The sequence below is a fragment of the Lynx canadensis genome, chromosome A2 (genome assembly GCF_007474595.2).
Source record: "Lynx canadensis isolate LIC74 chromosome A2, mLynCan4.pri.v2, whole genome shotgun sequence".
Classification (NCBI taxonomy): Eukaryota; Metazoa; Chordata; class Mammalia; order Carnivora; family Felidae; genus Lynx; species Lynx canadensis.
Window position 1 is genome coordinate 43,173,978 of NC_044304.2, and position 18,025 is coordinate 43,192,002.

The 18,025-nt window shown below is 37.9% G+C and overlaps 1 pseudogene; it reads right to left on the bottom strand.

The window, feature by feature from the left end:
• Positions 1–340: 340 nt before the first annotated feature.
• Positions 341–18,025, bottom strand: part of LOC115508493 — a 607,545-nt pseudogene continuing 589,860 nt past the window's right edge.

Here is an 18,025-nt window from a genome sequence, read left to right on the forward strand (position 1 = left end):
TGTACATACATATTTTAATTTGAGTTTGAAAAATGTATATGCCCCTGTAACTATCTGCCTCCATCAGGATATTGATTATTTCTATCATGGACCAAAGTTCTTTCTTGATTTTTTTTCCAGAATTAATTCTACCACATCTCATACCCAAAACCACTTATCAGACTTTGATTACTGTAGATTAGTTTTGTTTGTTTTGTTTTGTTTTGTTTTCGGACTCTAGAGCTTTGTATAGTATAGTACTCTTTTATGCTTGACATTTAGCTTAGCATTTTTTTTTTCAACTTTCAGAAACTATTTCCATTTGGTTTGCCTTTGCTCTTTGTGGAAAAGCAGTGCAAGACTAGTCAGTGGTTGTTCCTACCCATTCGGTGGCCTGAGCAGTGGGAGCTGTGGGTCATTCTTCAGTGTGGAACTGCTGAATAGGCACAGAGGGCATATGCACGCCTTCAGACCAGTCTGGGGCTTTAGGTTGAGCAGCAATGAACTTGGGAACTGGAGCAGTCCCTTTTCCCTGAAATCCCTCCTTGGTCACAGCCTTATCAGCAGCAGCCTGCTTTTCCTTTTCCATCTCTTCTGGATTTCTGTAGAAGTCGAGATCAGACAGGACCTCCCATGGGTATTCATGGGAAATGGTGCCACACTTGTGCAGAACTTCACGGGCCACCATCTACCACATCAGACCCACTGAGTGAGCTCCCTTGTTGTTGCAAGGGATGGCAGTGTCCACATAGCCCAAAGTAAAAATCTGTGTTACACAGAGAAGTTTTAGGCAGATTAACGTAAGAGAGGCTGGTGGTCAGCCCTAGGATCAGTAACCACCAGAAGTCTCGGCTGCCAGAAGGCTGCCTAGAACTGGTTAGTAAAGGCTCCAGGAGTGAAGCAGCCAGCAACAGGTAAGCTCCAGTGGCAGCAGCTCACTCCAGCACAGCTAGCTGGCCACTATTCCTGGATGATGTGATGCTGACATCAGCCAGGTTTTCAATGGCAACAGTGGCCTGAGCTGCCAGCAGAAGCTTCTCCCGGGTTCTCTTGAGATTTATGATGTACATACCGTCACATTTACTTTCGTAGATGTACTGTTCCATTTGGAAGTCAAGGTTGGTGCCACCTAAGTGGATTCCTGCTGCAAGGAATTTGAGGACATTGTCTTCCTTCACTTGCAGGACATCAAGGGCACCAGACACTATGAAAGTATCCCTCTAAACTACAATAGGAACTCAGAGCAACACGATATGGACCCCTTTCTGCGTAGTGTGGAAAAAGCTTAGCATAATATTTTTGAGATTCCTTTAAGTAATTGCCTGTATTACTATCTTTGTTCCTTTTTATTGCTCAGCAGTATTCCATTATGTGAATATACTATTAGTTGTTTACCCTTTCACCTACTGATAGATATCTGGGTTGCTTCCAGTTTAGAGCTACTATGAATAAAGTTGCTATTAACTTTTTTGAGAAATTATTTCAGTAGATAAATATTTTCATTTGCCTTTGATAATACCTAAGACTGTAATTAAAGGATTATATGCATTTTTAACTTAAGAAACATTTTCCAAAGTAGTTTTTACATTTTCCATTTCTATCAGCAATGTATGAAAATCCCCACTGCTACAAAAGACGCCATTAGAATTTTGATAAGTATTGCTTTGAATCCGTAGATCACATTAAGTAGTTGACATTGACAAATTAACAATATTAAGTTTTCCCATCCATGAACATGGGCATTTTTTTATTTAGGTTTTCTTTAATATATTTTGGCAGTTTTTTTTAGTTCTCTGTGTACAAGTCTTGTGCCTATTTGGTTACATTTATTCACGGGTATTTTCTTCTTTTGAATGATGTTGTAAATGGAATAGTTTTCTTAATTTACATCTTAGATTGCTCATTGGTGCATAGGACACTACATATTTTTTATGTATTGATCTGGTACCCTGAAACTTAGCTGAATTTGTTTATTAGCTTTTTTGAAGATTTTTTTGGGATTTTCTTTGTTTAACTTTTAAAATATTTATTTATTGTTTCAAGTTTTTATTTAAATTTCAGTTAGTTAACATATAAAGTAATATGGATTTCAGAAATAGAATTGAGTGATTCATCACTTACATTTAACAGTCAGTGCTCGTCACGAGTGCTTTCCTTAATGCCTATCCCTTTTAGCCCATCCCCTGCTTACCTGCCCTCCAACAACCCTCATTTTGTTCTCTCTAGTTAAGAGTCTTTTATGGTTTGCTCCCCTCTCTCCTTTTCTCCCTTTCGCCTGTGTTCATCTGTTTTGTTTCTTAATATAAGATCATGCCATCTGCAAAAGGGATGGTTTTGTTTTTCTCCTGGATTTGTTTCTTTTGTTTTCTTACCTAAAGAACTTTCCAGTACAATATTGAATAGCAATTGTGAAGGAAGACATGCACGTCTTATTTCTGATCCTGTTGGAACATTTTCAGTCTTTCACTATTAAGTATAATATTAGCTGTAGGTTTTTCTTAAATTCTTTTTATCATCTTGAGAAAGTTAAAAAGAAAAATTCCTAGTTTTCTGAATGTTTTTATCATGAATGGGTGTTAGATTTTGTCATATCCTTTTAAAAAATGTTTATTTATTTTGAGAGAGAGAGAGAAAGGGAGAGAGAGAGAGAGGGAGAGAGAGAGAGAGAAAGAAAGAGGGAATCCCAAGCAGGCTCTGCACTGTCAGTGCGTAGCTAGGCATGGGGCTTGATCCCAGGAACCGTGAGATCATGACCTGAACTGAAATCAAGAGCCATGTGCTTTATCAGCTGAGCCACCCAGACCCCCCTTGTCAAATCCTTTTTCATGCACCAATTAAAATAATCATGGTTTTTATTCTTTAAGTCTCTATGGTGTATTTCACTGATTTTCTTATGTTGAACCATCTTTGCATTCCTGGGATAAATCTCAGTTGATCATGTTGTATAATCCTCTTAATGTGCTTTTGGACCAGTGGTGATTTTGTCCCTTAGATTTGGCAATGTCAAGATATTGATTATGATAACTGGAGAAATGTGCTTCTGGCCTCTGGTGTGTGGATGCCAGAGTGTTGCTACACAGTCTAAAATGGGCAGGTCGGTTCTTTTTCCTCCACACAACTCTGGATTAGCCATAACAAGTTATCATTATTTTTCAGGTCGATAAACTCTTAATTATGACAATGCTGCTAGCCTTCCTCCAGTGAGTACGGCCATTCTCTTTCTAGGTTGTTACATGATCTTCATCTCTTCTGTTGCCTCAAAACATCTCACCCTTCTCCTACCCTCTTCTTTCATGCTCTAGCCATAGTGAACCTCACTTAGTTTGTTCTATCAGCCAAGTTATCTTTTACTTTCATCTTCTACACATATATTTCCCTCTGATCAGAACATTATTCTCCTTCTCACTCCCCAACACCATCACTAGGTTTCCCTTCCGCTCATTCTTCACATCTCAGTTACTTCCTCCAGGATGTTTTCCTGATTCCCCTTAGATGAAGAAAGGTACTTTCACAGCATTTTTACCAAATACCAGCCCTGTTTATGTCACTGCATTTGTCAGAGTTTATTAAAATGACATGTAAATTTCTTTAAAGTCTTGGAGAATCATACCCAATACTGTTTGCTGTGGGTTTTTTTTGTTTTCTTTTGTTGTGGGGTGTGTGTGTGTGTGTGTGTGTGTGTGTGTGTGTGTGTTACAAGAATAAATGAATGAGGGGCCATGGATGGCTCAGTTAGGTAAGCATCTGACTTCAGCTCAGGTCATGATCTCATGATTTGTGAGTTTGAGCCCCACATCTGGTGAGCATGAGCCTTGCTTTGGGTCAACATGAGCCCCACTTTGGGTGAGCCCTGCTTCTGTCTCTCTTCCTGTCTCTGTCTCTCTGGCCCTCACTCTCTCTGTCTCTCAGTAAGGAAACAAACAAACAAACAAACAAACAAATAATCCCAAATTCATTTTCCTTTACCTGCAACATTAGGAAAGATGGGAATTAAGAAATGTAAGTTAGTGTTTTAAGTGTGTAACACCTCAGATGTGTCTCTAAAATATAAATAACCAATTAAAATATTTTAATTTTAGTTATGTAAATTTTTGCTACTCTGCCTCACCCATAATTAGTTATTAATATATTTGATTTTTTTAAATTATCAAATGGTTGATCCAGTGTCTATTCAAAGATTGAGACACAGACCCAGAGTTTCAGAGCACTAATATTTAGAACTGGCTCTTGAATAAATTATCACATATATAAGCAAAGTTTGAAAATGGAATTTGGGATACAAGGAAGTAGCTCATGTCAGCCTCTTAAATCAATAGGCGTGCAATATGGCTTTCTAGGAAATTTCTGATTTCCCAGGCAGTGTCCAATTTCTGGAGAGAGAAACAAAATGTAATCTGCACACAGTCAAATGCCAGGGGCGATGTGAGTATTGTGCAAGTTCAAGCCAGGTCAGAATAAAAATGACTACTAACCAGCCATCCAGCTTGTAAAATGATATAAGAACTCATTCTCACTTATTGCCCTTTACAAATATTAAAAAATAAGTCATAGTGTCAGCACGATGCATCAAGTTCCAGTGTTGCTCTAAGGACCAGAAGTGTTTCAAGTAGGAGTTGAATGTGATGTGAATTTCTGTAAATCAAAGGCTACTTTTTCACTTAATCTAATCAAAGTGCTGAAAATATATCCTAATGGTTACTTGACCAGTCCCAACACCCTCGCATAGTGTCATCTTAGGAGAAAGATTTAAGACAGAAGCCAACACCATGTTATTATGGTGTGCTACGTGTGTTCTGCCTTTTGGGGATTGTAGTTTTCATTTAGTTTGCTTCTGTGTTTCTTAGCATTTTTCAAAATTCTAAGTTTCTTTATACCATTAGCTCCATACCAAAAACTCTAGAATTATAGGAGTTTGCCAAGATCTAACAATCTTCTAAATGCATATTATGTTCCTCAGAGTATTTTTGTCTTCCTGTACATTTGTCCAAATATTTAAATTGAGAACTGTTTGGAGAACGTTCAGATTTTATTAACTTATTTTGCTTACAGACATTCTGAGCCTCCATTTCCTGTTCTGCAATGTAAAGAACTGAAAAGAAAGTTAATCAGTACTTGATACATTAAAAAAAGTATACATGGATATGAGTATGTACTGACTATAGATGCTTATTAAAATAATTCTCATAATTCTGGTTAAGGTAAATCTGGTCTTTAGGCTCATTCCTCACCTTCATCTTAGCATACAGTAAGGCAATATTTTAGCAGTATATTTAGGTGGAAGGATTTTCAGAGATTTGATCTTCCCTAATCAGCTTATTTAAAAGAGCAATGACTCCCCACCTCGTTATACCCGAGGTCACTGTCTTATTATTCCACTTACTTCCATTTTTTAATGTTTATTTATTTATCTTGAAAAAGAGAGAGAGGACAAACAGGGGAGGGGCAGAGAAAGAAGGAGAGAGAAAATCCCACGCAAGCTCTGTGCATCAGCACAGACCCTAACGTGGGCATCAGTCTCACAAACTGTGAAATCATGATCTGAACTGAACTCAAGAGTCAGATGCTTAACCCAGTTGAGCCACCCAGATGCCCCCATTTACTGCCTTCTTAGTACTTAATGCAATCTTTATTTATTGTGATTCTGGCTATTTTCTTTTTGTCTCTGCTGGCACCGTCTTTAGAATAACAGCTCCAAGAGGGCAGGGGCCATGTTTGCCTTGTTTATTTATTTATTTTTTTTAATCACTAACATGAAGAGCACTTAGCAGGTCATCAATCAATATTTGTTAAATTAGTTTTTTTGGTTGCAGATATCACATTTTAGGGACTTAAAATAATGCCCTGGGTAAAGCCAAAAAAAAAAAAATGAAAAAAGCTTTCACAAAGATTGCATAACCTTTACATTTGGTGGTTCTTCTTGTGTGTCTTCCACATGCCTCCTCCTGCTAACACCAGCTAGGAACTTCCCACACGACCAAAGGAAGGATAGAAGGAAAGCCATTTGGAGAAAGTACTTTTCTCATTAGTCCTGAATCCTCTTATCTCCTAATAGTCTGATAGGTTGTCAACACAACACTGGTGGCTTAACCATTCTAAATGCTGTATGTATTTGTATCTATATATCTATGCATACATACAATAATATAGGCTATATACAATATAGAAATATGTAATATATAATCAATATATAGCTGTTATAATAATATTCTATATATGCTATATGAATTATATGAGTAGATATATTTCCTATGTTTTATATGTACCATATATATTTTATACATACTTTTGTAAAAGTACTTATTTATTTATTTGCACATATAATAGAAAAGTTAAAAATGCCTGTTTTCCTCGACTAAGAGATGTGGAAACATGGTTGCCTAAAAGACATACCCTAGGGGCCCCTGGGTGGCTCAGTTACTTAAGTGTCCCACTCTTGGTTTCGGCTCAGGTCATGGTCTCATGGTTCGTGAGTTTGAGCACCACGTCTGGGTCTGCACTGATGGTGAGGAGCCTACTTGGGATCTTCTCTCTCCCTCTCTCTTCCCCTCTCCTGCTCAAGCACTGTCTCTCAAAATAAATAAATAAACTTAAAAAAAATAAAGGACGTACCCTAGCACAGTTTGATAATAATTATACAAGCACAAAAACACAATTTATCTGTCAATTATAATAAATAATTTATTAATTAAATTGGAACTTCATAGAAATGTTTCTTATTATGTACCAATAATATTATTATATAAGGATACAAGGAAGAACACTCCATAAGATTGATACTTTGTATGTCATAAGCCAAATCTATTTTCAGTTATAGAAAATCTTTGAGTTCTAAACATTTCAAGTCAAATGTATCTGTATTGATATCTACTGTCAGAAATATATGTAAGCATATAGACCTCTCTGATTATTTTCTTATAATCGTAAGATTCAATTAGAGCCAATTATTAGATTAGGCTGACACAACCAGAGGAAATTTGTGAAGTCAATAGATTAGTTTCATGTCTTGTATACGAAAGGAATACAATGATTATTTTTTTTTACTTTTTAATCTGTTTCTTTGATATAAAGTATTCTCAGCATTAAATGTATTTTTTTTGTTGAATTCCTGCCCACTGGGTAAGACAACTTAACTTATAAAGAGAAGATCTTTTCTGTTTTCCCAGAATTTTTTAAGGCCTTCCATTAAGCTAAAGCAATCGTTGAACTGATATTTTTAGTATATGAAACTTCAATATTTGATATAGCCATTCAATTTATGTGAATATACATATAACATATATTGTTCAAGAAAAAAAAATTGAGAGTGGTAGCAAAGGCTATTTATTTTTTAAATTGAGTGAGTAACCACTCCTGGGCCTAGCGGTTCAAAAGTTTTATAGCAGGGAAGCACTGTCTACAAGAAACATTCTAAATTAAGTATGTGCTAGTAAGACTTATGTAATCGCCTTCCCTCTAGCTAGTGTTAGATTTTACCTTGAAATGGTTTAATGAATTTATTATTGGTTGAATTATAGAGATACAGTCAATATCTGCATCAATTACCTCATCATTTTGAAATTGCTATCTTTCTTTCTCTCACATCAGAATATTTTTTCATACCACAGCTGCCAACATTACTTAGGCACCATAACTTTGTGTTTTTGATATTCTGTTACATAATGCTTACTTTGTTACACTCATGCCCACATGATGATACCTTGAAGTGAACAGGAGGACCTGTGTGGCTAAGATACTGAGTGGGCCCACCCACCTTGTGATCCTCCATTAACCTAGGGCCAACTATCATGATCCTTGTCATCAGGTCAACTTCCCTAATTCAATCTATTCAATTTCCTCCCTGCTCCATGATTTATCAGGTAAACAACTGGCTTGCAAACAAGCAAAGTATGTTCTCAAAGACACACAGAAAATTAGAGATAGTACCTATAGCAAAACTTAGGTATATATATATATAAGTGATTGTCCTATAGAAGCCTCAAGGATGGAATCACTGAGTTTAAAAGTAAGGAATTCAGCTATGCTGGTTTGGAGAAGATAAAGTCACTAGCTACTGACCTATTTTTTTTTCCTGTTGAATGTTAACAGCTTTCTATAGATATACACACTATTACACAGAAATATTGTGGGAGCTGTTTGTTTCTGAAGTTTTTGATCAAGTGATATCTTTAGAACTTCTGATTGTCCCTTTAGCAACCCAAATGTATTCAAATTATAAATTGAAAGATATTGGACTTCTAATAATTCAAGCTTTCTGCGTACTATTAAGTTCTATGAAGCCATTTTGGATAGGTAGGGTTTTTTTTTCATTTCTTATCTAATCTTCGTTTCAATATTGGAACAACTAGGTATATGCCTTCTTTTATTTGTATGGTTTCTTTCATATTTATGTAAATGGATATAAGTGAAAAATGAGTAAAAATACATTCTAGGAAGGATATTAGAATGCTAACATAACTAATGCCATTCTTGGAAATCATTTAGGGAAAAATGGATTCATTTGAAAAGGAGAGTTACAAAATATTATCAGTCTTAAAGGACCCAAAGGGTGCTGTTATAGAACTGTGACTCTGGAGAACATATACTGAACAGTACAAGTGCCAAAGACTTCAGCATGTGCTTTTAAAATTATTTGCATATTAAGGGCCACTTAGAGGTCTCACTTCTCCCCATTTTCCTGGGATGGTCCTGATTGTAGAACTCAACATATTGCATCCCAGGAAACACTCCATTCACACGCAACTCAAGAAATTTGGTCCTGTTGGTCTGACCAAAAGTTCCGAGTGAAATAGTGCCTATGGATGCATTGTCTTTGTGCATGTAGGCACAAGTTAGAAGATTGGGGCTGATTTTTGACTTCACCGTTCCCTAGTTTTGTGACGTAAAGCAAGTCACATTATTTTTCACTCTCATCTCTTAGGGTTTTTTTTTTCCTAAAATATAAATAATACCTTTCTCACATGTATTTGTGAATTTTAAGTAAACATGAATGTGAAATGCATTCTAATATTCAAAATGCTATACAAATAAGTTTGTCTTAACTCCAACAAGTTTGCAGAATCAGTGTTGGTACATATAACACTTTCTACATGAGAACTGCTGGAGGCATCTATGCTATAACTTGAATGTGAAGGGTACATGAATTGGTTTTAGATATGAGTTTCTGTGTATTTATCAGTAGTTATTGATTGAAAATCCCAGGTCATGCTTTTGGAAATTCTTAATATTAGGCACTGTTTATTTGTATAAAATATCTTGTCTTCTTTTTTAACTTTTCATCATTACCCTTGTTAATTACTAAATCCTTTTGAATATATGCATACATATATGTCTAGGTAGACATAGATATGTTTCCTTAATATTTGAGTTTGAAAATTGGTTTGAAAGGCCAAATCTTAATATTTAGTGTGATTTATCTTTTAAAAGTCCTGTCTTCTCTATCTTCTCTTTACTTAATGAAAAAGCCAATTGCAAAAGAAGAAGATTGATTAATAGCAATAACCTTGATATTCTCATAATAAAAATCCTTTTTGAAGTCTAGTCTTTATAAAAGGCACTGACTGTGTTTTAAGGTTAATGTCTAATCCTATGTCTAATAGATGGCAAAGATTTAATAATTGTAGCAGATGCTGTCCATTTGCTGAATGAATCTCCCACCCCAGTATCCACCCCCACAATGCACCAGTACAACCCTGAAGAGAAGCTACTACTGTGGAAACCTAACTATCTCTGACTATTTTCTCATGTGGGAAACATGCTTTCCTCCATGCAAGACAAAGTAGAATTGCCTGAGAGTTAATGCTTCCAGAAGCAACACTCAATCAATAATGGATGGGGAAACTATAAATAAATACCCATCTTCTATGCCCCTCAGTTGGGATAACCGCACTTTGTTTTGTACCCAGTGTTTCCCGGAAAGACTGAGGTTCAGTTGAGCACACTGATAACAGGCCTGATAACAAACGTTTATCTTCATCCTCTGTCTGAATAATCACTTCCCATCTGGTGTTTCTCGGGATTGCCTCCCAACTCAACTTCTTGAATTCATCTCCTTAATTCACAGTCTATTTTGGGGGGAACTCAAAAGAAGAAAATAATGTCTGATAAAGAAATTAATCCACCTGCATGAAAAGATACACACATATACAGGTAAGGCTCTACCTCTGTGCCAACATACAACTCGTCATCTTACTCTAAGTTGGTTTATAACAACCGTGACAAGTGGAATTCAATTTAGATTTGGGGAGAGTAAGTCCTTTCTTTGTTAAGGTGGAACTTCTTTTTTTGCTTTGTCTATAGAGATTCTTTGAATATAAATAATAAGTGGAAGTCATAGAATATAAAGAACAGCAAAGGAACTGAGAACTGTTGTTTTGTTTTGTTTTGTTTTGTTTTTGTTTTTGTTTTTGTTTTTGTTTTTCTCATCTGGGAGACTGACCCATTAACATAAGAAGCAGACCCTGAAGATGTTCCATAAAACCAAGTTCTGTTCAAGCCTGCTCTGATATCTCTTGTGTGATAAAAGTTATTGACACTTAGCAAGAGTTGATGTCTTGGTATTCTACCTGCAAATGGTGGGTCTGCTGGGGAGATGGAGGACTGATATGTATCCTAGAAATTCAACACTTGAACTCAGAAGTAGCTGAACTGTGAATTATGGGCCACTGGTCACATAAAGCCTGCTGGTCATGTCTCATAGTCTGTTCTGCCCTGGGGTATGTGGTACATCCACAAAAGGAGTTTCTTGTTAATGCTGGTGGGAGCTGTGTGCAAGCTTCCACATGAACAGTTAGTCCTTCAGAGTCTAATCAAAGGCTACTTAGGGGGTTTTTCTCCTTGAGTTAATGAGAGTATGAGTGTTCATTGAAGGGAAATTAGGCCCAGAAGACAGGGAAGCAAATTAAACCTTTATTTTGATTTGAATTGGGAGTGAATAAAGTGTTCACTGCTCACTAAACTCAAGTGAAGTTAACATGTGAGAATGAATGGAGACAAATTTCTCTGTGTGGGAAGGAAGACCTCAGGGCACTTTGTACCCAGGAATCTCCCGGGGCAGAGCTGAGATGGAGGTGGCCATTCATCATCCTCTGAGGGTGATGGGGATTTTCAGTAAATGCTGTATCAATGTAGTTAAATCTTCCCAGAACCAATAAAAATGCCCTTGCCTTTTCTACCCTCTATTACAAGTAATTGCTATTCATCTACTTATGGATATCTTGGAAGTAGTCACAGAGTACTCAGAGTGCCTGGGGGATGAAAAGTTTGAAGGAAAAATGTAGCTGTATATCATTGGCATTCATGAGAATATTCACATTAGATGTTTGAAAGGCAGGTCCCCAGGAGGCAATAGAGAAATCAGGAACAATATTGTGCCAAAAATACTACTCTGGCCAGGACATCAGGGAGTTTATATCAGGTAGAGTGAAGGAAGGCAATTTGGAAAGAAAAGATATACGTGCTTTTCTGTATACACTTAGTTTATTTATATATGTACATCCACTGAAAAACTAGTGTATTCTGGGAATTGACAATCAGATTGGGCCTGAAACTTGTGAAATACGCAGCTGTGCTTGTATGTCTTTGAGGCTGAAACCTCTGAATAACGTCTTGCATCATGATCAATACATTTTCAAACTTTTAAAATCTGCTGGCAACCAGTAGGCCAAAAATGTCTTGTGCCTGGGTACCATTTGGTATTTGGGAGGGCAGGTTTAAGCTACTGGAGATCCAGATGCAGAATCTGAAGGTGTTGCCTTTTCCTAGAAGTTATGCACTTCTTCTGGAGATGTGGAGAGTGACTTGTCCCATTGATGCCACAGCAGACACATGGGTACAAAAGATATGAAGAGGTGCATGGGTGATATCATTCTTGCCTTGAGTCACTGTAGTGCAAAAAGAGTTCTTCCTTCTCTTATTTTCTCATTCTCCACAGTTCAATCTCTTGAAGGCAGGTAGTCCAGGTTAAGCGTACTTATTTCTCTTCATCCCCTTTATTTAAAAGGTCTAGTGCATCACCCTTCAAGGAGATTGTACTAAATTCCATCAAGATAACAAAGAGAACAGTGACACTCAAAATTATTGCTTGTGGATGGCTTTTCCCATAACACCCTGAAATACATTTAAGTCACTCAAAAGTACCAACAAATCACCCGTTTACTCAGTGAATTATTGTAACTTAACCCCTCCTGTGTACAAGGGCACACACACACACACACACACACACACGCACACAAACACAACCCTGAAAAATAGATGATACAAAATATATCGTGAAAAAAGCAGCCATATTTAAATATTTTATCCATTCCTTCATTAAAGATAAATCCATTAGGAGTTGCAAGGAAAGCAAAAGCATTTCTTAATGAAGGTATAATACAAATCTTCATGGAATAAAGGTCATTGAATCTTGGCAGAATGCTAAAATAAGAGAATTCTTGGAAGATGGACCAACATAATCAAAGACAGGAGCATCCTTGAAAATGATATGATCTTTTAATTTTTTTTTTATTTTTGTACCTAGTAATGATAATAATGATGACAATAATAATAGCAGCTATTATTTATTGAGTCCTGACTTCATATGAGATAGTGTTCTAAGCAGTTTATATCAATTAACATATCCTCACCTTAAACCTAGAAAGATGCTATGATTATTATTATCCTCATTTTACTGATAAGGAAACTAAAGCACAAAAGCGTTAAATAACCTGTATGACGTCTTCTCCTTGTGAGAGGCAGAGGCTGGACTCAAATTAGCAGCTTGGCTACAAAGAATGGACTCTTTCCTACCACTGTTATCTCTTGTAGAGTCCACAGAACCACTGAATCAATGACTATTTTTCTTCTCATTTCCCTTGAGACATGGATTATCCGACAGAACCAATGTCATCTTGGAGAGCAACACTCTGCCCTTAGTCTCCTTAGCCCTTCCTTCCTTAGAACTTTTTCCCCAAACTACCTTCACATTCACCCTGCCTCCTATGCTAGAAGCCAATTTGTATTCTTTTCAGAGTAATTCCAAACACATATATCCAGATAGCTGACCACAATCCTGTGCTTCCTGTGTACAATATGAAAAGGGCCCTTGTCTTGAAATCAAAAGATCTGGATACAGGGGCACCTGGGTGGCTCAGTCGGTTAAGCCTCTGACTCCTAATTTTGGCTCAGTCATAATCTCATGGTCTGTGAGATTGAACCCCTCATCAGGCTCTGCGCTGAGCCTGCTTGAGATTCTCTCTTTCCTCTCTCGGCCTCTCTCTTCTGCTCATGCTCTCTCGCTCTCTCTCTCTCTCTCTCTCTCTCTCTCTCTCAAAATAGTAAACATTAAAAAAAAGTTCTGGGTACAAGCTCCAGCTCAGGTACATACTATCTATGTGCTTTTGACCTAACACTTGAAGTAGTGTTACATTATTTGGAAGTTTCCCTCCTGGTTATCTGTTGAATTGCCTGCTCTCCCATCTCAGTTTAGAATTCTGAGACCCAAAATGTCACCGAATTTACTGAAATTATGTTGCTGATTACAGGAAGTGGTGGACTCTCTTTGAGCCCTTTGGATTCCTGGTCCTTCATTTTTTCTGGGCCAGCCTACCCTTGGGAATGTTCTGCAGAGGGCACTTCTCCTTTCCTCTGAGTATGGTTTTCACATCATCTTTTTACTTCCTCCCCACTGTTAACACCTCACAAGGCTCACCTAGGTCTGAATGCAAATTAGGATCACAGTGTTGTCTCAAATCACCCAAATTTGTAAGGTGCAAAATACAAACCAATGTTTTTAAAAGAGTATGGACACTCCTTCCTGTGTGGTTCTAGGAAAGCTCCTTAATCTTTCTAAGCCTCACTTTCTTTTTCCTGGTATATTTAAGAAATCAAAAGGAGACATTTTATTTGAGAAAGTACCTTTCACACTATAAATCAGTTAACAAAAGTAGGTAAAATTTATAAAAACAGGAGTTTTAAATATGAGAAGGGAGACGCCTGGGTGGCTCAGTCGGCTAAGCATCCAATTTCAGCTCAGGTCATGATCTCATAGTTCATGAGTTTGAGCCCTATGTTGGACTCCATGCTGACAGCTCAGAGCCTGGAGTCTGCTTCAGATTCTGTGCCTCCCTCTCTTTCTGCCCCTCCCCTACTTGCCCTCGGTCTCTCCCTTTCTCAAAAATAAATAAACGTATTTTTTTAAATAGTAGAAGACAGTTAAGTCTTCTTAGCAAGAGGGCAAGAAGCAGATGTGAAGTGGGGGGAATCTGTGATAATATCTTAACACACTGCCCTTGGGAAAGTGTCTCATCAGGTCCACAGATACATTTATTTAGCTTTCAGGGGCTATCTCCAAAGGAGATAGAATGTGCCTAGGCCTGGGAATGAAGTCAGTCCCCCATGCCTCTTGCCACAGACTCTCCTCTCAGGACCCATGTATTTAACAGGAATAACACGCCTTCAACAAGAGATCCTTGATCAGCATTTCTGTAACTCCAAAACACCAAGGAATGGGGCGTTTAAGAGACTGAGGTATAATGGCATTCCCTGTTCCCAAATGAATCATTTTTTTTCCTTCTTTCCTTTTTATTTTTATTATTTTCAAAATTCTAGCCACTCAGTAGCAGAGGAATTTCCCAGACTTTTGTAATAACAATGTTGACAGGCAACTGCATTTTCCTCCTGAGGCGACTCCCATTTCCATGAGGTCAGGACTGCCAATGGGAGCACATATCAGGGGACAGGTTGATGGAAGAGAAGGCAAAAGGTCCAATTGTCCAGGGGCCGGGGACCATGAACCTTAGCCAAAAGGAACAGAATGGAATCAGTGTACATCCTGCTGTGAGTGTTCACTATTTTTTTTTTACCCTTTCTCCCATAATGTATAGCCTTGGAAGAAAGTGTGTTCTTTCTCAGCAGAGAGCCTGTAACTGCATAGTCTTAATGTATTCATAATGATATGAATATATAGATTTTCCTTTCACAATTCTTTTCCAGGAAGGTCAGAAAATTCACACACCTAGGCATTAAAAAAAGAAGGTACACTATTAAATGTGGTCAGAAAATCACTGATTGGCATGAAAGGGGTTAGAATTCAGCCAATTTTCCTGATCAGTTATGCAGGAGAGAGACACTTTAGTAATTTAATCCCTTTTGTATATCTTGGGCTTTCTCCAACTTAGATATTTCTTTCAAATCTTTTATTTAGTTGATCCCTACAAAAGTAGGAGCAGCCAGTAGGACAGATAATTACTGTCCCAATATTTACCGTAAGCAACCTAAGAACAGAGGTTGCAAGACTTACATTATATCATTAGCTATTGGCAGAGGTGGGACTCAGAGACCTTAGCGTTTCTGGTCCTGGGCTCTTTTGTCTGGATCAGGTTTTCCCCAAGTGTTTTTACGGAGCATTCACCCTAGAAAACACACTGCAGAAAACAGGATCCCAAGATCATAGAAGTCTGAGAAATGCTACATTCTATACCTTTCTCTTCCAATGTTACGTTATACTTCCAAGTAGAAGAGACCCTGGAAAATCCTGCAGGAAAGCAATTTGTTTACCTCATTTAACCTAGTGTTTTGCATATCTGACTGCATGCTGCTTTTTTCTTTTTTTTAAGCCTGAAAAGCACACACTGTAAACCCTTGCCCAGCGCCATATAGCTTTATAACAGGTCAAATTATTCACACTGAAGGCGGAATCATCCATTTACAACTTTAATATGGAAAGATCTTTCTTTTTTTAATGCTAAGAAATTTGAACTGAATCTCCCAGAGCCAGCTTTGGTCAAAATTGTGAAGTCTATAAAATTGACCATTGTGGTAGAAAGCAACAGGCTATGGATATGAACAGATACTAGTCAGCTAAGGGACTTTTCTGCCACTGGGTGCGCTTTGTCCAGTTCCCTACCCCTCCCACCTCTAGTTCCCTCACCTGTATGATGAGAGCAGTCATGGTACCTACTTCATAGGATGCTGTGAAAATTAGGTGAGATGGTGCACGTACAGTCCTTGGCATAGAGCCTGGGACCTGGTCTGTATTCAGAACAGTCATATTACTGTTCTTCTTGTGCTCTTCCCTTTCAATCAGCCCCCGGGTATCTCATTCTTGCTCCTCCTCCTTCTATTTTTCCATGCTGTCATACAATCCAAACAGACTCTGCTTCCAGGTATCTTGTCCAGCTGGTATCAGGCAGAGATGGCAAAAACCAAGCAGGTGGTATGAAAGAGTGAGATGGACTCAGTGTTAGACGGTTGAGGTCCTCCAGACTAAGGCACACAGTAGAAAAGAGCCACACATTCCTGAGATTGGTTGTTGTTGTTTTTTTTTTTTAAATTAACATTTATTTATTTTTGAGACAGAGACAGAGCATGAGTGGGGGAGCATCAGAGAGAGAGGGAGACACAGAAGCTAAAACAGGCTCCAAGCTCTGAGCTGTCAGCACAGAGACCAACGCAGGGCTCGAACTCACAGACTGAGAGATAATGACCTGAGCTGAAGTTGGACGTTTAACCAACTGAGCCACCCAGGCACCCCCAAGGCTGGTTGTCGTTGCTCATGCTTTTTTGTTGTGTAGTTATTTTTTGTTGTGTTGTTATTGTGTGGAAATATGGACTCAGTGATGCAAAATCTTTAGATATTTCAAGAGAAGTGCAGGGGCGCCTGTGTGGCTCAGTCAGTTGAGCATCCAACTTCACCTCAAGTCATGATCTTGCAGTTGGTGAGTTCAGGGCCCACATTATCAGGCTGTGTGCTGACACCTCTGAGCCTGGAGCCTGCTTCGGATTCTGTGTCTCCATTTCTCTCTCTCTCTCTCTCTCTCTCTCTCTCTCTCTCTCTCTCTCTCAAAAATAAATAAAAACATTAGAAAAAGAGTTAAAGGTAAGCCCAAATGTTCATTTTTATATGGGTTTCCCAATGTTTAAACACTCTGCTATGAAAAATCCCACTTTTGGACCACTGCTTAATGACTCCTGGTCCAGGGGATTTCTGGCTTCCTGCTTTTATATAGAATAAAACACCTACAAGTGTAGAAGGGCTTAAGAGGCCATCTAGTTTAACCTTCTCCTTGATGCAGAAGTGCCCTCTATAATATCCAGAAAAGTATATCATCTCATATACTCGTAATGATAAAGAACTTGGTATCTCAAGGAGAAACCATTTCACTTTTACTCTATGTAGGAACAATTTCATGGAATACTCACATAAACCCCAAGCAGTAGATACTCCTCTCTCCATTACAGTTATCGTGAAACTCAGGCTCAGAGAGGCCATTTTACTTCCTCTAAAGTCACAAAGCTATTAAACATCTGTAGGTTGTGTGATAGAAACCCAGGCTGCCTAGGTTTCACAGCCAGTATACTTAACCACTGGCTAAACAATTCTACTTGTTAAAATGCTCTGGGCTGATATTAAGCTGAAATTTGCTGCCCTGAAATGTCTACCCTTTGGTCACAGTTCTGCTCTCCTGAGACACAAATAATAAGTCTAATCCTTCTTCCACAAGACAGCCCTTCACATTTTTGAAGATGGCTCTCCTCTGCCAGCTAAATCGTCTCTTCTCCAGGCTAAACACACTCATTTCTTTCTCCTGACCCTCATAAGCTCCCAGGCACTTCATCATCCTCGCCCTGCTCCCCAGGAGGGAGTTTCAATCTGTCAAAATTCCTCTTAAACCATGATGTTTAGAAGAGAATACAGTCCCTCTATGTGGTTACATAAGTATAGGTTAAGACAGAAATAACACCTCCCTTGTTTTGACCACTATGCTTTTATTAATGCAGTCTTGGTTATATCTGATTTTTGGCCCCTATGTAAAAAATAGGCAGGTCTTGAATGTTGGCCTAGAATCATCCCATGTGTGTGTGTTGTGCTCTTTTTTAACCATGGATTGATATAAAGTCACTTTCTACACCCTACTCCAGTTCTAAATAAGTAGATCAATGTTTTAAACGTAAGTGTAAGATTTAATATGTATTTTTATTAAATACAATTTTGCTAGATTTAGATTATTTTTTGGCCTATACTTATGTGTTTGTTTTTTTGTTTTTCTTTAATGTGAAAAATGTAGCA